Source organism: Malaclemys terrapin, chromosome 7 (genome assembly GCF_027887155.1).
Source record: "Malaclemys terrapin pileata isolate rMalTer1 chromosome 7, rMalTer1.hap1, whole genome shotgun sequence".
NCBI lineage: Eukaryota > Metazoa > Chordata > Testudines > Emydidae > Malaclemys > Malaclemys terrapin.
Window position 1 is genome coordinate 30,172,251 of NC_071511.1, and position 24,758 is coordinate 30,197,008.

Genomic DNA, 24,758 nt, shown 5'->3' on the forward strand with positions numbered 1-24,758 from the left:
GGCCTTGTCTACATTGGCAAGGTTCTGCGCAGTAAAGCAGCTTTTTGCGCTGTAACTCCTGAGGTGTACATGCTGCCAAGTCACTTAGTGCACAGAAACTGCGCAGTTGCAGCACTGTAAAAAAACCACTCGGACGAGAGGCGTACAGCTTTCTGCGCTGGGGCTACACTGCTGCGGTGCCAGCGTAGACGCCCTGGTCGATTACAGCGCCGCGATTGGGCTCCGGGAGGTGTCCCACAATGCCTGTTCTCGCCTCTCTGGTCATCGGTTTGATCTCTACTGCCCTGCCCTCAGGTGACCAACTGTGAGCCCCCCCCCTCTTAAATTCCTTGAGAATTTTGAAAGTCCCCTTCCTGTTTGGTCGGTGAGGCGTGCAGTGATCTCAGCACATCTTTCCAGGTGACCATGCCCGCTCCACGCACCAGGCAATCCCCCGCTTGGAGCAACGCTGAGCTGCTGGACCTCATCAGCATTTGGGGAGAGGAAGCTGTCCAGTCCCAGCTGCACTCAAAACCATAGGAATTATGATACCTATGGACAGATTTCACAATGCATGCCAGAAAGGGACCATGATCGGGACATACTGCAGTGCAGGGCCCAAGCGAAGGAGCTGCAGAACTCCTACCACAAGGCGCAGGAGGAAAACCGCCGCTCCGGTGCTGCGCCCACGAGCTGCCAGTTCTACAAAGAGCTGGACGCGATACTTGGTGGTGATGCCACCTCCACTGCGAAGGCCACTGTGGATACATCGGTGGCTCGTGTGCCAGTCAAGAGTGGACCAAGCCAGGAGGAGGAAATCTTGGATGTGGAGCGGGATGGGGGACCCAGAGACAGAGGACGACTTGGAGGTCAGAGATTCATGCAGCCAGGAGCTCTTCTCTACCCCGGAGGAGTATAGCCAGTCAGAGCTTGGCGAAGCGCCAACAGGAGATGTGCATACCACCACATGCCTAGTCTGAGGGGTGGAACAGGATGTTGATTGACTCCCTCACTTCACGGGAATCTGCCTCAGAGATCTCCATGAAACTCTCATGGAGATACTGGGCAATCCACTGCTGCAAGTTCTTTGGCAGAGCTGCTTTGTTTCTTGCCCCATTAAGGGTAACTTTCCTGCGCCACTCTGCCATCACTGGGGGGCGGGGGGGAGAAGAGTGGGACAACACACGACCATTGCTACACACAGGCGAGAGCCACATAAGGGCCAGGGCAGAAGCCGCAGACTTGGAGAAGACCCTCCCTTGATTCCCTGCTCACCCTCACCAGCGAGATATCTTCCACAACAAACACAGCCTGTGGAAAGTGTGGGGACAGGAATGATTATAAGGCCCCCCTACAGTGCTGGCTCTTCCCAAAAGCCACGTGCCCAGTGTACAGTACAGTCCTGGAACACTGATCTCACCTGCCCCTGTGGCAGGGCCGGCTTTAGCAAGAGCGGGGCCCGATTCCTGGGGGCGGGGCTTGCAGCAAGCCCCGCCCCCAGGACCCGAGCCGAGCCATGCCGCCTGGGGGGGGGGGGCGCCGAGCCGCACCGCGGGGGGGGGGGCAAGCCGCGCCGCAGGGGGGGGATGGGGGGGACCGAGCCGCGGGGACCGTGCTGGGGCCTGCGGGAACGGGCCGCGCCTCCCCTGAGCCCTTCTCCCGCCCCCACCCCAGCTTACCTCATGCTGCCGGCCGGCCCGCCCCTGCTGCTTAGTCTCAGACTTCCCGCGAATCTCTGATTCGCGGGAAGCAGGGGAGGGGGCGGGGCGTGCAGGGCAGGGGAGGAAGGGGAAGTGGGCGGGGTGAACAGCTGCAGCGCGGGGCCCTCTTGGCGCGGGGCCCAATTCAGCCGAATCGGCTGAATCGGCCTAAAGCCGGCCCTGCCCTGTGGTTACTCACCATTTGGGGGTCTTGTGGCTCATGTGTGCTTGCCTGGGGTCAGCCAGTAGTGACAGGTATGTGACTAGTGGCTGTGTTTTAAATCACGGAATTAGTGGTCTGTGTGTTGCAAACAATACTGCTTCTACAAAATTTGCATTTTGGCTCCACAGATATGATCTTGGGAGCCCAGCCTACCTCTCAGTTATCGCTAGCTGAACGGTGGCACATAATTAGAAAGTGCCCATGAAGAACTCAAGAGGACTTTCTGCGTGAGGTCATGATGCACTCCATGGCCGAAAAACCAAGAATTGAAGGAGTGGTGGGAAAGCGAGAAGAGGGGCCGAAAGGAGAATGTGGCGCATCAGAACGAAGCCACGGAGCGGCTCTTAAACATTATGGAGCGCCAAGCGGACACGCTCCAGATGATACTAGCACTGCAAACCAAGCAGCTCCATGCCCACCCTCCCCTGCAGCTGCTATCACAAAAAACTCTTTCCCATGTGCCCCCCAGACACCACCACTACACTCTTATCAACCTCCTGGCTCCAGGCTGTACCCGCTGCATTCCACTCCTCCCCCATCATAGTCCAGCCCTGCAGACTCCCAGTACCCACTGCACTCAACACCTGTTGCTCTGCAGTTTAGCCCTGCTGAAGTACAGTACCCGCTGCTGCACTGTACTCCAAAAGACAAGGTTGCATATGATAGCTGGACATACACAAATCTTTAACCATCCCGGGACCCCACCTCCTCCTGGGACCCACAATGTCCCGGTCTTTCAGAGCAGGATGCGATTAATGGCCCTGCACATTTCTATCAACATGAGTCCAACAGTCGACTTTCCCACTCCGAACTGGTTAGTGACCGATCGGTAGCAGTCTGGAGTAGCCAGCTTCCACAGTGCAATCGCCACGTGCTTCTCCAACGGCAGGGCAGCTCTCATTCTTATGTGTTTACGCCACAGGGCTGGGGTGAGCTCATCACACAGTCCCATGATGGTGGCTTTCCTCATCCAAAAGTTCTGCAGCCAGGGCTCATCATCCCAGACGTGCATCACCATGTGATCCCATCACTCAGTGCTTGTTTCCCAAAAGCAGCGTTCCACTGTGGTCAGCACCTCCGTGATTGCCACAAGCAATCTCGTGTCATAGCTAATACGCATGGCGAGATCAATGTCAAACTCCTCTTGCCTTTGTAGTTTAAGGAATAGCTCCACTGCCACTCATGACGTGTTAGTGAGAGCGGGCAGCATATTGGTCAACAGTGCGGGATCCATTCCTGCAGCCCGAAGATGCTGGGCATACACTACACAAACCGTTGAAAGATGGTGCCAAATGCGGACAGAAGCACAGGGATTGCTGGGATGCGAAGCAATGCATCACGGGGCATTGGGAAAGGACCCAGGATACCCCTCAAACTCCTCTGCCTTCCCACAACTCTCAGCAGCAGAAGAGGAAGAGATGCTCTGTGGGATAGCTGCCCAGAAGGCACCACTCCGAATACCGATGCAAGTGCCACAAGTGTGAACACACTATTGCGCAGGCAGCTGACAGTGTGAACACACAACAGCTCACCGAGTGGCGATGTAACTCCGCCAGTGTAGACATACCCTTAGAGTCAAAGTCAACAGACCCTATCAACCCACATTCTCTCGGCTCTAAGGAGCTTGCTGGTGAGTCTTCATTCCATGTTGCTCAGTCGGATTTCTCTGTAACACCTCCATTGGCCCTAACTGCCCTCCCAGTGCTTTGACTCTTTCCACTATCTTCAATGCACATGCACAGTCCTGCCCTTATCATGGGAGACATGTTAATTCCTCTCTTTTAATCTCCCCTGCATTTCGCCCTTGCAATTCTGAAACACTTCACAGCACCTCAGCGGAGCTGCTGAATAGTATTGTTACTGCAAAGGCTGCTATGGCGTAACCCCTTCTTGAAAACTAGACAGCACCTGGCAACTTTCACAGCCAGCCACTCAGTGATAAACTTGGAACAGCTAGGAACAGGACTCAGTGACCCGGGAGGTCCCTTCCAGTCCTATGCACCCTCCTACCCTCGCAATGGCAACACAATTCAAGTGCAATAGACCTGTTCCGGAGTCAGGTCCTCTGTTAGGCATTGTGATCCAGTGGAAAGGGCACTAACTTGGAAGTCAAAGAAGCCTGTATTCTCCTCTCAGCTCTGCTACTGTGCAACCAGCCAAGACCTGGTCTACACCTAAAACGGATAGTAGGCATAGCAAGATTGTTTAAGAGTGCAGTTTAGTTTTCTTTTACTGACATAACTGCTGGTATAAGCCCTAGCATAGGCACAGTTATACCAGCAAGACAATCCTTTTTTGTTAGTATCAGCTGTGTCTACATTCCTACCTCATAAGGGACCACTATGATCATCTAGTCTGACCTTCTGCATAACATAGGACTTCCCTGAATGAATTTCTGTTTGAACTAGAGCTCTACAGGCATAGCTCTACTAGCCAACCATTTCTAGCATAGTCAAGGTCCAAGTCAATTCACCTTTCTGCACCTATGTGTTCCTTCTATCTGTCTGGTCTATTCAGGCCTTGTCTACCCTAGACCACCTTTGCCGGTATAACTCTCCCAGCAAATCCTAAACAGACGCAACTTCTATCTGCAAAACAAAGTGATTTTGCCAGTAGAGGTTATACCATCCCCAAGTGACATAAGCTATGACAGCAAAAGAACTTTTATGCCAGTATCACTGCATATACACCAGGAATTTTGCTGGTACAAAAAGGTCAGAGAAGTCACACAACACTCTCCCTCTCCCTAGAAGACATCATGGGCAATTTTTCAATCAAAACTGAATTTTTCAATTCCCCCCCCCCCACTAAAATATCTGCTTTAGCTCAACCAGGAATTAATTCAGGGCTGGCCTATGGCCTGTGCTTTACAAGCAGTCAGACTAGTGGATCATAGTGCACCCCCTGGCCTTAAAATCTCTTAATCTAGGACATTACTATACCAGCAAAAGTTTCTAGTGTAGATCTGGCCTGAGGTTTTAAGATGCACCCACACGAAGAAAAAAAAGAAATGCTCTGACCACATTAGCAAAAGATGTGGTGAAATCCTCGTGAAGAGAAGGCAGTTTGTAGCTTTCACACATTAGCTGATCAAGGTAAACGTTAGTGGGGAGCCTAGAGTTTGCCTCATGTTTGCCTCCACGTTAGCAGGGAGGTGATTTCACCTCTGTATACGGCACTGAGGAGACTGATCCTGGACTACTGCATCCAGTTCTGGTGTCCACATTTTAGAAAGGATTTTGAAAAAATGGAGAGGGTGCAGAGAAGAGCCATAAAAATGATCCAAGGGCTGGAAAAAACGCCTTACAGTGAGAGACCGAGTTTAAGGCCAGAGGGGACTATTATATCATCTAGCCTGATCTCCTGTATATTACAGACCCTTAAATTTCATCCAGCTACCCCTGTTTTCAGCCCAGTGACTTAAGAAGTTCAATCTGTTCAGCTTAATAAAAAACGATCAAGAGGTGACTAGATCCCAGTACATAAGAATCGTTGCAGGAAGAAAATAAAAGGCTTTTCAATTCTAGTGAAGAAAGGCAGAACAAGAACCATTGGCTAGACACTAAAGCCGGACAAATACAAAATTAGGCAGAAAACACAAATTTTTAATAACGAGGGCTATCAAGCACAGGAACACACTCCCAAGGGAAGTGGTGGATTCCGCATCTCTCGAGGTTTGTGAATCCAGCCTGGCTGCCTTTCTAGAAGATGCATTAGTCAAACACGTTATTGCACTCAATATAGGGTGTCAGGACTGAGATCCCCACTTTGAACTTTAGGGTACAAATGTAGGGGCCTGCGTGAAAAACTTCTAAGCTTAACTACCAGCTTAGCTCTGGTTCGGCTGCCACCATCAATGGATTCCCTCCCTGGGAAGCCTTGAAAAACCCTCACCAAATCCCTGGTGAAAACAAATCCAAAACCCCTTGGATCTTAAAACAAGGAGAAATTAACCATTCCCCTCCTTCCTCTCACCAACTCCTGGTGAATCAGTTCCAACCCCCCCCTGGGATCTACAACAGGGAGAAATTAACCATCCCCCCTCCTTCCTCCCACCAACTCCTGGTGAATCAAGATCCAAAACCCCTTTGGATCTAAAACAAGGAAAAATCAATCAGGTTCTTAAAAAGAAGGTTTTTAATTAAAGAAAAAGGTAAAAATCATCTCTGTAAAATCAGTATGGAAATTAACCTTACAGGGTAATCAAACTTAAAGAGCTCAGAGGACTCCCCTCTAGTCTCAGGTTCAAAGTACAGCAAACAAAGATAAACACTCTAGTAAAAGGTACATTTACAAGTTGAGAAAAACACGCCTTGCCTGGCTATTTACTTACAAGTTTGAAATAGGAGAGGCTTGTTTAGAAAGATGTGGAGAACCTGGATTGATGTCTGGTCCCTCTCAGTCCCCGAGAACGAACACACTCCCAAACAAAGAACACAAACAAAAGCCTTCCCCCCCCCCAAGATTTGAAAGTATCTTGTCCCCTTATTGGTCCTTTAGGTCAGATGCCAGCCAGGTTACCTGAGCTTCTTAACCCTTTACAGGGAAAAGGATTTTGGAGTCTCTGGCCAGGAGGGATTTATAGTACTGTACACAGGACAGCTATTACCTTTCCCTTTATAGTTATGACACGCCCCCCAAATCACAGATAGTGTTGGATGTTCGGTTCCACACTGGCTGTGATTTTTCCCTGGAGTTCTAGGAGAAAACAGAGTTAATAAGACACATGTACCTTTAGACATACTACTGATTATATAAAAACTAACAATATGTTTTATTCCAAAAACAATTGTTAACCAGTTAACTCTGGGAAACTTTCCCGGGAGAGTGCATCAGCCACTTTGTTAGAAGCTCCCGAAATGTGTTGTATTTCAAAATCAAAATCTTGGAGAGCTAAACTCCACCAAAGAAGTTTTTTGTTATTTCCCTTGGCGGTATGAAACCACTGTAGCCCAGCATGGTCTGTTTGTAGTTGGAAACGCCGTCCCCAAACATATGGGCGTAGCTTTTCCAGCGCATACACAATGGCATAGCATTCCTTTTCGCTGATTGACCAATGGCTTTCCCTCTCAGACAGTTTCTTACTGAGAAATACGACAGGATGGAATTCTTGATCTGGTCCTTCCTGCATTAAAACTGCTCCCACGCCTCGCTCAGACGCATCTGTGGTTACTTGGAACAGTTTGTCAAAGTCTGGGGCCCTTAGCACAGGGTCAGACATGAGTGTTGCCTTAAGCTGGTTAAAGGCCTTTTGACACTCATTAGTCCACTGAACTGCATTTGGCTGTTTCTTTCTGGTTAGGTCTGTCAGCGGGGCGGCGATTTGGCTGTAGTGGGGTACAAATCGCCTATAATATCCAGCCAAGCCTAAGAAGGATTGGACCTGTTTCTTAGACTTTGGAACCGGCCACTTTTGGATAGCATCCACTTTGGCCTGTATGGGATTTATAGTTCCTTGACCCACCTGGTGCCCCAGGTAAGTCACTCTGTTTTGGCCTATTTGACACTTTTTAGCCTTAACAGTTAGTCCTGCCTGCTGGATGCGCTCGAAAACTTTTTCCAGGTGCTCCATGTGCTCTGCCCATGAATCAGAAAAAATGGCCACATCATCGAGGTAGGCAACTGCAGATTCTCCCAATCCCGCTAGGAGACCATCTACAAGTCTTTGGAAGGTGGCGGGTGCATTTCGCAACCCGAAAGGGAGTACATTGAATTCATACACCCCTGCCTGGGTGACGAAGGCTGACCTTTCCTTAGCGGGTTCATCTAGTGGTACTTGCCAGTACCCCTTGGTTAAGTCTAAAGTAGAGATGAATTGGGCATGTCCCAATTTCTCCAATAGCTCATCTGTGCGTGGCATTGGATAGTTGTCAGGACGAGTTACAGCATTTAGCTTACGGTAGTCCACGCAAAAGCGTATTTCCCCATCTGGTTTGGGAACTAGAACCACTGGAGATGCCCATGCACTCTTAGAGGGGCGGATTATACCCATCTGTAGCATGTCCTGGATCTTCCTTTGTATAGCAGTTTTGGCATGAGGTGACTCCCGGTAGGGTGGGGTTCTAATAGGGTGAGCATTATCTGTGTCAATGGAGTGGTATGCCCGTTCGGTCCATCCTGGAGTGGCTGAGAAAATTGGTGCAAAGCTTGTGCACAGCTCCTTGATCTGCTGTCGCTGCAGACGTCCAAGGGTCATGGAGAGGTTCACCTCTTCCACGCCACCATCCTTTTTTCCTTCGTAGTAGACACCTTCAGGCCACTCCGCGTCATCTGTTTCCTGGGCTGTAAACTGGCAAACGTTTAATTCTCTGGAATAAAAGGGCTTAAGAGAATTAACATGGTATACCTTAGGCTTTATGTTGGAGGTGGGGGAGGCTATGAGATAGTTAACAGCTCCTAGGCGCTCCTGGACCGTGAATGGTCCTTCCCACGACGCTTCCATTTTATGGGCCTGGATTGCCTTTAAGACCATGACTTGGTCTCCTACTTTGAAGGACCGTTCTCTGGAATGTTTATCATACCAGGCCTTTTGCTCTTCCTGAGCATTCTTTAGGTTTTCTTTAGCAAGGGCCAAAGAATGTCGGAGGGTGTTTTGTAGGTTGCTTACAAAGTCTAGAATGTTTGTTCCTGGAGAAGGCGTAAACCCCTCCCATTGCTGCTTCACCAACTGTAATGGCCCCTTAACCTCACGGCCATACACAAGTTCAAATGGTGAAAACCCTAAACTGGGATGTGGTACAGCCCTGTAGGCAAAAAGCAACTGCTGCAACACGAGGTCCCAATCATTGGAGTGTTCATTTACAAATTTACGTATCATGGCCCCCAAAGTTCCATTAAACCTCTCCACCAGGCCATTGGTTTCATGGTGGTAAGGGGTGGCAACCAAGTGATTCACCCCATGAGCTTCCCACAGGTTTTCCATGGTTCCTGCCAGGAAGTTAGTTCCCGAATCTGTAAGGATGTCGGAGGGCCAACCTACCCTGGCAAAAATGTCTGTTAATGCCTGGCACACACTTTTAGCTCTGGTGTTGCTTAAGGGTACTGCTTCCGGCCATCGGGTAGCAAAATCCATGAAAGTCAGTACGTTCTGCTTTCCTCTGGGTGTCTTCTTTGGGAAAGGACCCAGAATATCCACAGCTACGCGCTGAAATGGGACCTCAATTATGGGTAGTGGCTGGAGAGGGGCTTTAACCTGGTCTTGGGGTTTTCCCACTCGTTGGCACACCTCACAAGACCGGACATAATTAGCAACGTCCTTGCCCATTCCCTCCCAGTGGAAGGACTTCCCCAACCGGTCTTTGGTTCTGTTCACCCCAGAATGGCCACTGGGATGATCATGGGCTAAGCTCAAGAGCTTTACCCGATACTTAGTGGGAACTACCAACTGCCTTTGAGGATGCCAGTCTTCCTGGTGCCCACCAGAAAGAGTCTCCTTGTATAAAAGTCCTTGTTTTACAACAAACCGGGATCGGTTAGAAGAGCTGAGAGGCGGTGGGGTGCTCCGCGCCGCCGCCCAAGCTTTCTGAAGGCTGTCATCTGCTTCCTGCTCGGCCTGGAACTGTTCCCTTGATGCTGGAGACATCAGTTCCTCCTTGGACTGTGGACTGGGGCTTGGTCCCTCTGGAAGGTGCTGGGGCTGTTTCCATTGACTGTGAACCGCTGTCCGCTGGTGCACTATGTGGTAACTCAGGCTCTGGCTGAGCCTCTTGGGTAGGGTTATCTGCTGCTTCTGCCAGTTCAGGCTCGCTGGTGCCCTCTGGCATTGGAGTTGTAGACGGGTTTGCAAGCGCTGGACTCAGGGCTGGCAATGGTTCTGGTGCTGGTTGCGTTGCCAGTTCCGGTTCTGGGACTGGCTTTGGCTGGGTCTCTGGGATTGGATCCACTACGGCTGTTGCAGTCGTTGGCAGAGGATCCAGTTCCACCACCTTTGTCTGGGTCTCCGGTAACACAGACGGGGCCCTGGTGGACGGCTCAGGAACAGGGATGGGGGTGAAAGCTTGCTTAGCCTGGCTGCGGGTGACTATTCCCACCCTCTTGGCTACCTTCACATGGTTGGCCAAATCTTCCCCCAGCAGCATGGGAATGGGATAATTGTCATAGACTGCAAAAGTCCACATTCCTGACCAGCCCTTGTACTGGACATGCAACGTGGCTGTAGGCAAGGTTACAGATTGTGACACGAAGGGTTGAATTGTCACTGTAGCCTCTGGGTTGATGAGTTTGGGGTCCACTAGGGATTGGTGGATAGTTGACACTTGAGCCCCAGTGTCCCTCCAAGCGGTAACCTTCCTTCCGCCCACTCTCAAGGTTTCCCTTCGCTCCGAGGGTATGAGAGAGGCATCTGGGTTTGGGGATCTTTGGTGTGATTGGGGTGTAATGAACTGTAATCGGTTGGGGTTCTTGGGGCAGTGAGCCTTTATATGTCCCAGTCCATTACATTTAAAACATCGCCCTGCTAAGGTATCACCGGGACGAGGTTGGTTGGTGGAGACTGGTGTGGTGGGGTGAGAAGGCGTCTGGGGTTTCCCTTGGGATGTGGGTGGGGCCTTGGGTTGTCCCCGGTGGTAAGGTTTTGTTTCGGCTTGCCCCTTCTGATATTCGCTCCAACTGCTACTAGTTTTTTTCTTTTCTGCCACCTCCACCCATTTGGCTCCAATCTCTCCCGCCTCAGTTACAGTTTTGGGCTTCCTATCTAGGATGTACCTTTCTATTTCCTCAGGAACACCCTCTAAAAACTGCTCCATTTTTACTAGGGAAAGCAGATCTTCCAGAGATTTAACATTTGCTCCTGATACCCAGGCATCACAATTTTTGTCAATGTGGTAGGCATGACGGGTAAATGAGACATCCGGTTTCCACTTTAGGGCTCTGAACCGCCGACGGGCATGCTCGGGTGTTAGCCCCATTCTGAGTCTGGCCTTGTTTTTAAAGAGTTCATAACTGTTCGTGTGTTCCTTAGGCATTTCAGCCGCCACCTCTGCTAAGGGTCCACTGAGCTGCGGCCTCAGCTCTACCATGTACTGGTCTGCAGTGATGCTGTATCCAAGGCAGGCCCTTTCAAAATTTTCTAAGAAGGCCTCAGTATCATCGCCTGCCTTGTAGATGGGGAATTTTCTGGGATGGGAAGTGGTACCTGGAGGGGGGTTGTTAGCATTGGCTGGTGCATCCTGCTTAGCCTTTGCTACTTCCAGTTCATGCTTCCTTTCTTTTTCTCTCTCCTCCATCTCTTTTTCTTTCAGCTCCATCTCTCTCTTGTGGGCCTCCTCTTTGGCTTTTTCTTCTCTTTCTCTCTGCTCTGTCTCGAGTTTTGTTAATTGAAGCAGTCTCTGATGTTTTCTTTCATTTTCTTCTGCTTCTAGTTTGGCCAGTTCTATTTTGTTAGCTACTTCTTTGGTAGTCATTTTCCTGTTTTCTTGTGCTGGGTAACCCCCTTTGCAGTTGACAAACTGGGAAGCTCTCAGCTCTGGCTGCTGCAGAGTTAACAGTAACTTTCTAACTAGCTACTCCCGAGGATGTAAAAAGAAAAAAAAAAACAATTCAGCTTGTAAATACCTTTTACCAGTCATTTGCTAATTGAACCCTTCTCTTAACAAAGGACCTGTAAAAAAAACTTAACACCTCTGCCTTCAGGCAAGGAGAGATAAGATATGCATCTATCTACTTCCAGCTCGGCTTTCCAAGCAGCTAGAAGGAAAAAAAAAATCTCACTGGCTTTTGGGTTTAAAATGATCCCACCGCTGCCACCATGTCAGGACTGAGATCCCCACTTTGAACTTTAGGGTACAAATGTAGGGGCCTGCGTGAAAAACTTCTAAGCTTAACTACCAGCTTAGCTATGGTTCGGCTGCCACCGTCAATGGATTCCCTCCCTGGGAAGCCTTGAAAAACCCTCACCAAATCCCTGGTGAAAACAAATCCAAAACCCCTTGGATCTTAAAACAAGGAGAAATTAACCATCCCCCCTCCTTCCTCCCACCAACTCCTGGTGAATCAAGATCCAAAACCCCTTTGGATCTAAAACAAGGAAAAATCAATCAGGTTCTTAAAAAGAAGGTTTTTAATTAAAGAAAAAGGTAAAAATCATCTCTGTAAAATCAGTATGGAAATTAACCTTACAGGGTAATCAAACTTAAAGAGCTCAGAGGACTCCCCTCTAGTCTCAGGTTCAAAGTACAGCAAACAAAGATAAACACTCTAGTAAAAGGTACATTTACGAGTTGAGAAAAACAAAGGAAAACTAACACGCCTTGCCTGGCTATTTACTTACAAGTTTGAAATAGGAGAGGCTTGTTTAGAAAGATGTGGAGAACCTGGATTGATGTCTGGTCCCTCTCAGTCCCCGAGAACGAACACACTCCCAAACAAAGAACACAAACAAAAGCCTTCCCCCCACAAGATTTGAAAGTATCTTGTCCCCTTATTGGTCCTTTAGGTCAGATGCCAGCCAGGTTACCTGAGCTTCTTAACCCTTTACAGGGAAAAGGATTTTGGAGTCTCTGGCCAGGAGGGATTTATAGTACTGTACACAGGACAGCTATTACCCTTCCCTTTATAGTTATGACATAGGGGTAAATGGGTGACAGTCTCTGGCCAGTGATATAAATGGAGGGCAGAGTGGATGATCCAGTGGTGGCTTCTGACCTTATAAATCTATGAATCTTTTTTCCTACAGAAGACAAGGCTTTAGTGAAGTTAGCTGGTTGTGTTCTAGCACAGACACTAAAACTCAACCTGATGGCGTTCTCCTGCATTTGCACCTGCATCTCTTATACCCAAGGTTAAGAACAAACATGGGCAGTCTGGCATATGTGGCATGCATCTATACTAGTTCTAGTAACTCCCTAGTCCTTATCTTGACCTGCTAACACACACGAAAACTACAAACCTTGTTAGTTAACAAGTAAGAACATACCTCTTTGCCTAGTGAAGAGTCTGCAAAGCATTCAGTCAGAGTTCTCACAATTCACCTTGGGGAAGGTTAGAGAAAAATGTAAACCAGAATGTTTGCTTTGGAGTTCTTGAGATTGATAATCTGACCACTCGAATCATGTGAAACAAAGGGGGGAGGGGGGGGAGGAAACAAGATTGTCTTGAGCTGCCAGGGACTTGTGCGAAATCCAAAGAATTCAAAGCATTTGTAAGTAATTCCTCCCTCCTTGCTTGCAAAAGCATTGTTGTCCTTTGCGGAAGGAGATGCACTTGGGGGCAGAGGTGAGAGTACGCCGGTCCGGTCCAGTACGGGGGGGAAATACATACAGACTACATTTTTGAAGTGCACAGTCAGAAAAATGACAATACGACGGGCAAAGAAATGTTTCTTTTGCAGCTGTGCTTAGTATTTCTTCAAGTCCTAACTTCCACCTGTAGGGTGACCAGACAGCAAGTGTGAAAAATCGGGACGGGGGTGGGAGTGGCAATAGGTCTCTATAGAAGAAAAAGCCCTGAATATCGGGACTGTCCCTATAAAATCAGGACATCTGGTCACCCTATCTGCCTGTGATCATGAAATCCAAGGCCAACATTTTCACAGATTTTTAAGGCCAGAAGGACTCATCCCAAATCTACTCTGACCTCCTACATAGCACACGCCAGAGAATCTCATCCAGTAACTGCATCAAGCTCCTAACTTCTGTTTGAGTTAGAGCGCGAGTTCCTTACAAAAGGGACTGTCTTTTTGTTCTGTTTGTACAGTGTATACAATAGGGTTCCCTGCTCCAGGACTGAGGCTTCCAGGTGCTACCCCAATAATAAATATTAATAATCTTATGGAAAGCTATGCAATCTGGATTTACAGACACCGAGGGACACCCCATCCCTAGGTCAGTTGTTCCAATGGTTAACACCTCTCCCAGTTAAAAACACGTGGCTAATTTCTCATGTGCATTTGTCCAGCTTCAGCTTCTAACCATTCAATCTTGTTCTGCTTTTTTCCTCTCACAGACTAAAGAGCCCTCTATTGTCACAAGCCTTCTCCCTACACAGGTCCTTCTAGACAATGGGCAAGTCACCTCCTAGCCTTCTCTTGGATAAAATAAATAGATTGAGCTTCCTAGTCTCTCCCTATAAAAATGGAGCACAAATCATTTTGTCAGCTTTGGAAAATGTGCAATTAGTGTGACGGAATAGGAATTTTCTGTAATATTTTGTACAAATGCTGTGTGCACCTCAGTTTCCCCTATATGCTGCATTATTTGCATACCCCTGGGAAAACCCATAGAGGGCGCACCAGAAGGGGTGGAAACAGGCTGTTTACTCTCTGGCAGGGTACCGCCCAGGTGTGGCTGACGCCTAGCCAGCTTGAGTTCGGGGCCCCATCTCATGAAGACAACAGCAAAGCCAAACCCCAGAACACTTTTTACCCAGCAACTAATATGACCGTGGATGTTCCACCCTCTGCAGGAAGCCGGCTGGGTTTGACCAGCTGAACAATAAAGGACTGAGGAGGGGCAACCTGGACAAATGGGGACAGAGTGGGAGCCAAGAGTGGGATACATTGCTTAGTTAGGGCTCTGAGCTAAACCAGATGGACCGTGCTGCAAGTTCCTTCTTTCTATGCTAACCAAGGGTTCTCTCTGCTGCGTTCCAAGTGAAGTAATAAAACCTTCAGTTTTGGCAAGGCTGTGTAAATGTGGGGTGACCAGATGTCCCGATTTTATAGGGACAGTCCCGATGTGGGGCTTTTTCTTATATAAGCACCGATTACCCCCACCCCCACCCCATCCCGATTTTTCACATTTGCCATCTGGTCACCCTAGATCACTGCAGATGCTGGCGGAGGTGCATTGCTCCCTGAGATTGTACAAGTCTCCCTCCAGGGTCTGCCTCAGTGGGACTCCCTGAACAGAGCTCACAGTGGGAAGCAGGAGGGCTGAAGGAAGAGTGAGACCCCTAGGGGGTCTGGCTCACTGAAGGGCTCCCCCCAGAGGCTGTTCTAAAGCTGGGGTCATAGCAGTGAGCCTGTGGATCCATAACAACTAGTAATTTAGGGCCTGAGTTGAGACACTGCAGAAAGCACTAACTGCAACTGCCTGCTGTACCCATTCTCAAACCAGAAGACAAATACATTTTTTTTTTAAACCTCATGATTTTTAAGGCAATCATGATTTTTTGGTGCCCGACTCATGATTTGTTTACGCTTTGGCGTTGGCAGTACTGAGTCTTGTGGCTTTTCTAGATGGGGCAATTGACTGGAACAGCTATAGACCTTTAAATTCACACCCTACCTTATTCTGAAATAACTTCCCTCTGTAGCCCTTGTACTTGGACCGTAAGCTCTCTGGGGTCAGGACTGTCCCTGTATTGTGTGCGCGCACAGTGGGGCCTTGAGCCATGATTGGGGTTCCTAGGCGCTACCCCAATACAAATACAAAATCATTCTGGGTAGCTGAGCATTGTGGGATAGGTACCCAGAAGTCACCGCATTTCAGGATAGCATGGAAATATGGCAAAACTTAAGCCAATTCACTCTCCGGTACTTACACAGTCCTCTACAACAGCAGCTGAGCACTTGGCAATCTTTACTGCATTTACCCTCCCACCACCACCACTGTAAGGTACAATTATCCACATTTTACAGACAAGGATCTGAGGCACAGAGAGGTTAAAGCCCAGATCCTCAAAGCTCTTTAGGCACCTAAATCCATCTGAGGGGCTGGATCTAAGTGACATGCCCAAGGAGGCACAGGAAGCCTGTAACAGAGTGGATACTTCAACCCAGGTCTCCCAATTGTGGGCTAGTACGCTAACCACTGGGACACTCTTCCTCCATTCAGCTGGGCCAGTGCAGTTGAACCAAACTGTTTTGTGCTCCAAAATGGTTCAGCTCTCCAGATCAGAGAAGGCATAAAAAGGGAGATCACAGCAGCAGGAAAAGCCAGCGAGGTTCAGTTTTTAAGTGGAGTTTGCAATGCTTGACTTGCAAAGACACAGCACAGCAGTAGAAACCACACAGCCTGAGTCTCACAGCCCAGGTCAGCTGACTCGGGCTTGGGCTTCAGAGCTATAAAATTGCAGTGTAGACACTCAGGCTGGAGTCCAGGCCCTGAGACCCCATGAGTGGAGAGTCTCAGAGCCTGGGCTCCAGCCTGAGCCCGAACATCTATGCTGCAATTTTACAGCCCCGCAGACTGAGCCCAAGTCAGCTGACCCAGGCCAGCCATGGCCATGCTGTGGGTCTTTTATCACAGTGTGAACGTACCCTGAGAGAGATGATAAATACACAACCCTGCGTTACCAGGATTTGCAAAAGAACTTCTGTGGCCCAGAGGGACAGGCCCTGCCTGGGGCCTGAGGGACTCTGGAGCTGCCAGGATCCCCATGTGGAAGATGGGTGACACCTACTAAGCTAGGCCTGCATATAAACTGTTCATTGTTTTCAAGTTCTGTTTTCTCCAGAAGGCTTTGATTCTGAACAAACAGTGCTTTGCTTTGGGAAGGCTGGCTGGTCAGCCCTGTCACTGCCCCTGGGAGAACAGGACTGCAGGCACTCAGACCACAGTGGGTTGCAGTAGTCTGCAGCTGAGGTGCCCAGTTTGGAGGGAGAGGATCTCACCCTAAGAAAGGTGACAGCTAGAGGCCTGAGGCCTAAGTATGGTGCCTTCAAGGAGGACAGAGGTGCAGTTACCTCAGGAACTGTGACTCCTCCACTAGCCAGATTATATCCCCTCGTTCCCACCAAACCGTTATAGACACACTGGCAGGGCCTATTGGGATGTTAAAAAGAGTCAGACCTATTCAAACTCTGCACCAAAGCTCAGATAGCAGCAGAAAGAGTCCCTATTAAGTCATCAAGACTCATTGAAGAGAATCAGGCTTAAGTAGATTTGCTCCAGTGGAAAGCCAGGCTGCTCTGAATGCTCCTTTTAAGCAGGGGAAAAGAAACATCTAGTCTTGACCTTTACTGATTAGAGCTAATCATACAGGGCTCCTATTAAATTCCATCTGCCAGCTCCACGCACGGACAATTCAGGCCAAATAGCAGCAAAAACGGGCAAGTGATGTTCAAAAATCAAATCTAGCAGAAATGGAAGGAAGTCTAGAGCAGGGTAATGAATATCATTAGAAGCAGGAAATATGAATATGAGGAGAGATTGCAAGAGATTAGGGTTTGATGTATGAGAGCAGAATACAAGAGAGATATAAAATAATGAATAGCGTATCTAACGAACTTAGACCCCTCACGTAGTACCTCATGATCTTTTAATAGCGTTAGCCTCACAAGACATCTGTGAGGATAAAGGGAATACTACTGGAAGGTTCCACACTTCATAGCTGGTGTTGGCCAAGTTCACTGCATCCACCAGGGCTCCTTGCATCCCTCCATTCCCACCTACAGCTCCCTGGGTGACATACTCCCTAGCTCAGGGACTCCTCACAACTCCCTACCCCCCTCCAATTGTCCCCCTGCCCCCCACCAGGGGTTCTGTGTCCTGCCCCATTCCCTCCCATATCCAGTCTCCTCCCCTCCACCAAGGGCTCTAAGTGCCCCTCATTCCTCCATACCAGGGTGCCCCATTTCCTGCCCCTTGTCAGAGGCTGTGCACCCCCACCCCACCCCCATCAGCTTGATGGCATTTCTGTCTGCCAAATGGGGAAACAGAGCACAGATAGACTAAGTGACTTGTTCAGAGTCACACGGGCAGGTCTTTGGCAGAGCATGGAACTGAACCCAGGCCTCTCAAGTCCTAGGCTAGTGCACTAACCCTTGGACCATCCTTCCTGTCCTGTAAAAGATTGTCTTTCAATGTGCCAGAACTCAGAGAAAACCAATTAAATTGAAGAGGTAACATTTAAAAACAGATCAAAAAAACCCACTTATAATTTTAGCCTGTGGAAGTCACGGAGATTGGATGCGGAGGCTAATAAATTAACAGGATCCAGAAGCACATTACACAACAATGCGACTATCGAGCCACGTGGCAATACAAGGGAGAAGTTCTGCACACCCTCACCTGGAATGCCGGCTTTAGTTGCGGTTTTACCCCATCTCAAAAAGCAATATTGCCATCTTAGAACTGAACACTGCAAAGGTAATTAAAGATCCCATCCCACTGTGGAAGATGCCCACTTTATTTGGGAGCTGTTCCATGAGAGGGATGGTCCAGTGAGTCACCCCTCCTCGCTGGCTTCCCCTTCTCTATTGTTACAAACATAAGCTACTGGTCTTCCCTTTCAAGGCCCTTCACAGCCATTCCTCACCTACCCATCATCTTTCATTCACCATCAAGCTGTCAATGCCCACATGCCATCAGCCCATGGTGCCAGCCCCCGTTGCCCACTTGTTACATTTGGAAACAAACCCCTTCATGTATTTTCCAATGCTGCCCATCCTGCTTGGGAGGATCACTTGATGATTCCCTGTTCTGTTCATTCCCTCTGGGGCACCCAGCATTGGCCAGTGTTGGAAGACAGGATACTGGGCTAGATGGACCTTTGGTCTGAGACCACTGCCTAGCATGCTGATTCCTTAGACGCCCCTGTCTGTCTGTCTCCATCTGTTGTCTCTTGGCTTATACTTAGATTGGAAGCTCTTTGGGGCAGGGACCGTCTTTGCTTTGTGGTTGTACTGCACCTAGCACAGTGGGGTCCTGGTCTAGGACTAGAGCTCCTAGGTGCTATGGTAATACAAATAATAATAAATGCCGATGAACATGGGAGAGATCAGAGCACGGCTGGGTAAGCTAATCAAAGCAAGTGCCCTTTATTTAAAGGGACAGGATCCCCTAGCTTCTAGGGCTGTTACCCTTGCTGCAGATGGTTAGTCCATTCCCACCTGGACTGGTGACCTGTGTGCACTCAACAGCTCTGGGGTCATCTGAAGTTCTATTTAAATGCCACTGGCAGATGCTCAAGAATGACTGAAGCTGGCAGCAAATGCACAGATCCAGACTCTATGGAGAAAATCCCGGGTATTAAAAGGCTCTTATCTAGCAGAGAGGGAGGACAAGGACCAATGGGTGGAAGTTAAAAGCCAAACACATTCAAATGAGAAACAAAGCCCACAGTTTTAACAAAGCAGGGGATTAAACAATGGAACAATCTCCAAAGGGAAGTGGTGGATTCTTCATCTCTTGAGGTCTTAGAGGTTTTTCTGGAAGATATTTAGTCAAATGTAAGTGACTGGGCTCAACACAGGATAACTGTGTGAAATTCTCTGGCCTGTGCTATACAAATAGGTGTATTATTTATTATTTGTATTACTGTTGTGCCTAGGAGTCCTTGTCATGGACAGGACCCCATCGTGCTAGGTAGTGCACAAACAGAGCAAAAAATGATCTAATGGTCCCTTCTGCCCTTAAAGTCTATGAGGGGGCAGAAAAAAGTCTAGATGACCTAAATGGAGAGAGAAAGGGACCTCCCTCTGATTTGAATCATTCTACAGCTCTTGTATCTTTAGGCTCTGTGCAACAAAGACTATGTGAGTTTTGTCATAGATGCAGTTGGATTTCAAATAACTGTGTTTATTAACTAGGCCTTGTACGTTTGTATATAGCTACTTATATACACGGCTGCTGCATTACATTCTGGTGGCTTCTACAATAGAGGACAGGGAGGCCAACTAGCGGGGGTCCTGATCTATTTAAAGGGTATTACTCAAATCCTAGACACTACCCTGTCCATTTCTAGCCACGCCCCGGGTGGATGATCTGTCTTTGAGAAGTGCCCATGGGACACCGTATCTGCACAGATTTTTTTTTTTTTAAACCCAATTCTGCATGCACGCGATCTATTAAAGATCACATCTATCCAAGCTCTAACTTAAGCCATGTGACTACAAAAGCAATCTGTTAGGCAAAAAAATAAAATAAAAGAACCCAAACAATCATCATGTGTTCCCTTTCAAAATCGGGCCAACCACAGGAGTTGAGACTGGCACCTTGGCAAGCTGTCAGCTGGCACGACCCATGAGAACCGACACAGCACCTCCCTCTCTAACCTGGCACAAAACCCTGCTCAAACGGAGCACTGTGGGGTCTGCTACAGTGTTTTGCTATCAGTGAAATCTGCATCCTTGCACCTAGTAGAGGCATCACTACATGGGGTGAAAGGCTTTTAGTTTTGAAAGCATCTTTATTTGGGGGGGGGGGTGGAAGAGGTGGACAGAGGTTTTACTCCAAAATGAGTTTGAAGTTAAAGTAGTATTTTTTTTTTTTTATTAGCACCATGGTAGCAGCTAGGGACCTGACTGACATCAGGGCCCACATTGTGCTAGATTCTGTGCAGTCCCTGACTCAGACGGGGGGAGGGGGCGGGTATTGCACTGGGCACTGCTGAGACACAGCAAGAGTGAATCATTGTGTACAAATAGGCACTAGTTTAAGTCAATTTTGTTAACCCTCTACAGGACGCATGCAGACACTTCAAATCGATTTAGACTCAGCTTGTATTGATTTAGCTTAATTTAGTAAGGAAACAATTTTTTTGCTAAAAATTCACATAAATCAGGTTTAAATCAAATGATGAGTTTTCTATGTGTTTACCAGCACAGGTTTTTAAACTACTATGTATTAAACCAAAGTAACTTTATGTGAGCAGGCTCCTATCTGTGTCCAAGAGAATTTACAGTCTAAGACAGGAGTGAGCAAACTTTTCGGCCTGACGGCCACATCAGGGTTCCGAAACTGTATGGAGGGCCGGGTAGGGAAGGCTGTGCCTCCCCAAACAGCCTGGCCCCCAACCCCTCCCACTTCCTGCCCCTTGACTGCCCCCCTCTAAACCCCCCACCCATCCAACCCCTCTCGCTCCTTGTCCCCTGACTGCCCCCTCCCAGGACCCCCTGCCCCTAAACGCCTGTCCCCAGGACCCCACCCCCTATCCAACCCCCCCTGCTCCCTGTCCCCTGACTGCCCTGATCCCTATCCACACCTCCGCCCCCTGACAGGCCCCCCTGGACTCCCACACCTATCCAATCACTCCCTGCCCCCTGTCCCCTGACTGCCCCCCAGGACCCTCTGCCCCTTATCAAACCCCCGCACTCCCTGCCCCCTTACCATGCCACTCAGAGCACCAGGACTGGCAGCCATGCCGTCCGGCCAGAGTCAGCCACGCCACCGCGCAGTCTAGGGCAGGCCGGCGGCTCTCGCAGCCGCGCTGCCTGGCAGGAGCTCGCAGCCCTGCCACCCAGAGTGCTGGCGGCACGGCTAGCTGAGGCTGCAGGGGAGGGAGGGGGCCAGGAGCTCCCCAGTCAGGAGCTCAAGGGCCAGGCAGGAAAGTCCCGCAGGCCAGATGTGGCCTGCAAGCCGTAGTTTGCTCACATCTGGTCTAAGATCTAAAGCAACATATTTCCAGTGGAGATAAGGAAATATTAATGCCATTGGACAAGACCTCATCTAGAATATTGTGTGCAATTCTGGTCACCAAAGATGAACCCAAATTGACCCAGGTGCAGAAAAGGGCTTCTAGGCTAAATCGGGGAATGGTGCACCCATTTTATGAGAGGAGACTGAAGGAGATGGGCTGTTTAGCCTGAGGGGCATCTGGTTGCTCTAAGTACATTGGAGGGTTAATCCCAGGGTGGGAGAACCACCATTGAAGCAAAAGGACAATGCTGGCATGAAACCCATTGGGGATAAACTACCCAGGAATCAATTAAGGCTGAAAATGAGAAGAAGGTTTCTACCTATCGGGAGAGGGAAGTTCTGGAACAGCCTCCCAGGAGGAGGAGTGGGGAGCAAACAACCCAGATAGCAGAACAACAGACCAAGGGTTGTGGTGGATTCTCCATCACTGGAGATTTTTAAATCAAGACTGGATTTTTTAAAACAGATCTGCTCTAGTTCAACCAGGAATCAGCTCAGGGCAGTCCCTGTGGCCTGTGATATACTTCAGGCCAGACTAGATCAGTGGTTCTCAACCTGTTTACCATTGTGGGCCACATTCAATACAACCTGCATGGCCATGAAGATGTCACATGGGCCGCAGCTCTATGTTGATTGGGCTGCAAGTGGTGCGCGGGCCATAGGTTGAGAACCACTGGACTAGATGATCACAGTAGGCCCGTCTGTCCCGAGAAGCTATTAATCCAGTTTTATGATAAATTTATGAATGGGATGATACAATGGGGTTGCTTGCAATAGCAGAGAACTGGACTCAACGACCAGGAGGTTGCTTCCAGTCCTATGTTCCTATCTTGTTTACACAAACAAGTTGTCCCACTTTAACTCTTCTGGTGCACAACCCTGCTTGTGTGGATGCAGTTATATTGCTATAGAACTGCTTGTATGGTATAACTATGCCTACATGGGACACAGAACAAGCAATATCAATGCCAGGCACCTTTATACCGGGTACTAAAGTCTCTGTCTCTTCTGCCTTCCTCTTCCAGGCTAAAGTTACCTTTTTTCATAACTGGTGTTCTTCGAGATATGTTGTTCATGTCCATTCCATGTTAGGTGTGTGTGCTTGCCACATGCACCAGTGCCAGAAGTTTTTCCCTCAGAGGTATCCATAGAGGACCAGCTCTGGCACCCTCTGGAGTGGCGCACGTATGCCGTGGTATAAGGGGCACTACCAGCTCCCCCCACCCTCAGTTCCTTCTTGCCGGAAACTCTGACCATGGGGAAGGAGGGCGGGTCATGGAATGGACATGAGCAACACATCTCCAAGAACACCAGTTACGAAAAAAAGTAATTGTCTTTACTATTTCTTCAAGTGCTTGCTTATATCCATTCCATTGTAGGGGAGTCCCAAGCAGTACCAATGGGGGCGGATAGAAGTTCATAGACGTGTCAATTGCAACATAGCTCTGTCAAACCCTGCATCATCTCTTGCTTGCCGAGTGATGCGTAGTGCGTCGTGAATGTATGTACCAAAGACCACATCACAGCCCTGCAGATGCCCTGGATAGGGACATGCACCAGGAAGGCCGCCAAGGATGCTTGAGCCCTAGTCAAATGGGCCTTCACTATAGGCGGTGGCTCGGCCTGAGTCATCTCATAACAGGTCCGGGTGCAGGTGGTGATCCAATTCGAGAACCTCTGCGAGGACACTGGGAGACCCTTCATCCTGTCCGCTATCGTGATAAATAGCTGGGTTGACCTGTGGAAGGGCCTGGTGCGCTCCAGGTAGAACGCTAGGGCGTGCCGGACATCCAAAGTGTGCAGCTGCCTCTCCTCATTGGTCGAGTGCGGCTTCGAGCAGAACACCGGGAGGAAGATGTCCCCTTTTCATGTCAACCTGGCTACCACCTTAGGCAGGAAAGCCAGTTGAGGTCGCGGCTGGACCTTGTCCTTGTAGAATACCATATATGGAAGCTCCGAAGTGAGGGCCTTAATCTCGGACACACGCCTCGCCGAGGTAATGGCTACAAGAAAAGCAACTTTCCACGACAGATGGGAAATGGAACAAGAAGCCATAGACTCAAAGGGTGGGCCCGTGAGCTTGGAGAGGACCAGGTTGAGGTCCCATTGGGGAACTGGGTCCCAGACCGGCAGGAAGAGCCTTTCAGGAACCAGATAGACATATCATGCGAGAACACCGATTTGCCCTGGACACACAGGTGGAAGGCCGATATGGCTGCCAAGTGCACCTTGATGGAAGAAAGTGCGAGACCGTGGTGCTTTAGGTGGAGTAGGTAATCCAGGATGGACTGCAGAGACGACCGGATCGGGGAGATACTACGCTCTGACACCCAGCAGGAGAAACACTTCCACTTTGCCAGGATGCAAAGCTCTCATGGAGGGCTTTCTGCTTTCCCAGAGAACCTGCTGTACCTGACTAGAGCAGGCCTGTTCCTCTGGGTTCGGTCACACAGCAGCCAAGCCATGAGGTGAAGAGAGGGAAGGTTCAGGTGCAAGCCAAACGTGGTCCTGCGAGAGTAGGTCTGGGTGGCTAGACAGCGGCCACGGGGCAGCCACTGCCAGATCCATGAGCATGCCAAACCAGTACTGGCGAGGCCACACCAGGGCAATGGTAATGACTCGCACCGTGTCCCTTTTGATTTTCGATAGGACCCTGCTGATCAGTGGAATCAGTGGGAATGCATACATCAGACCCCCTGCCCATGACAGGAGAAAGGCATCGGAGTGGGTGCCCCTGCTGAGGCCTTGGAGAGAGCAGAACTGATGACACTTTGTTCTCTCTGGTGGCAAACATGTCCACTTGGGGAGCCCCCAGTTCTGGAAGAGCACCTGGACTACTTCCAAGTGGAGTGACCACTCATGGGGAGAGAAAAAAGGACCCGCTGAGGTGATCCGCCAGCGTGTTCAGGATGCCGGGGAGATATAAAGCTTTCAGGTGGATTGCGTGCTGAATGCAAAAGTCCCACAGGCAAAGTGCCTCCTGACAGAGCGCCGATGAGCATGCTCCCCCTTGCCTGTTGACGGACAACACGGCCTCGATGTTCTGTGTCGTCCATCAAAACCTGCACAACTCAACTGGACAACTGGGGCAGGAAGACACCACAGGCTAGACAGACAGCTCTGAGCTCCCAGACGTTTAAATGTAATACCAACTCCTCTGGAGACCATGTCCCCTGGGTCCACAGCACACCGAGATGTGCTCCCTAACCGAGGTCTGAGGTACTTCACAAACACAGAATATAAAAATAGTCACTGGGATGGGATGGGATCTTTGTGCAGAAAAATCCACATGATCAGGCCCCCAAAGAAAGAGTGAAATATCCTCCAGCTACATATACCTACTTGGGATTTCGGATGCCCAATTCCTATTAATTTTAAATGGGAACTGGGTTTCCGAATTCCTCTGGCAGCTTTTGAAGAGATCAGCTGTGTGTGTGTTAAGATGGAATTCAAGGCCTGGAGTGATTGCTAATCACTGTGAGGAAGAAAGAGGAACCAAGTGCATGTAGCTTAACTAAATGATGACTAAGGGGGATAGAGCCATCTATTTTTAAAGCA

At 49.2% G+C, this 24,758-nt stretch overlaps 1 protein-coding gene across 4 annotated transcripts in view; it reads right to left on the minus strand.

Moving 5' to 3' along the window:
- Nucleotides 1-24,758, minus strand: part of PC (pyruvate carboxylase) — a 261,745-nt gene that overhangs the window by 218,235 nt on the left and 18,752 nt on the right. The window contains exon 1 of one of the 4 annotated variants that reach the window (XM_054033614.1): nucleotides 12,815-12,881. The exons of the other annotated variants lie outside the window; for them this stretch is intronic. The gene's annotated coding sequence lies outside the window, so the exon portion shown is untranslated. Of the gene's footprint in view, nucleotides 1-12,814; nucleotides 12,882-24,758 lie in introns of those variants that run through there. 4 annotated transcript variants of the gene reach the window in all.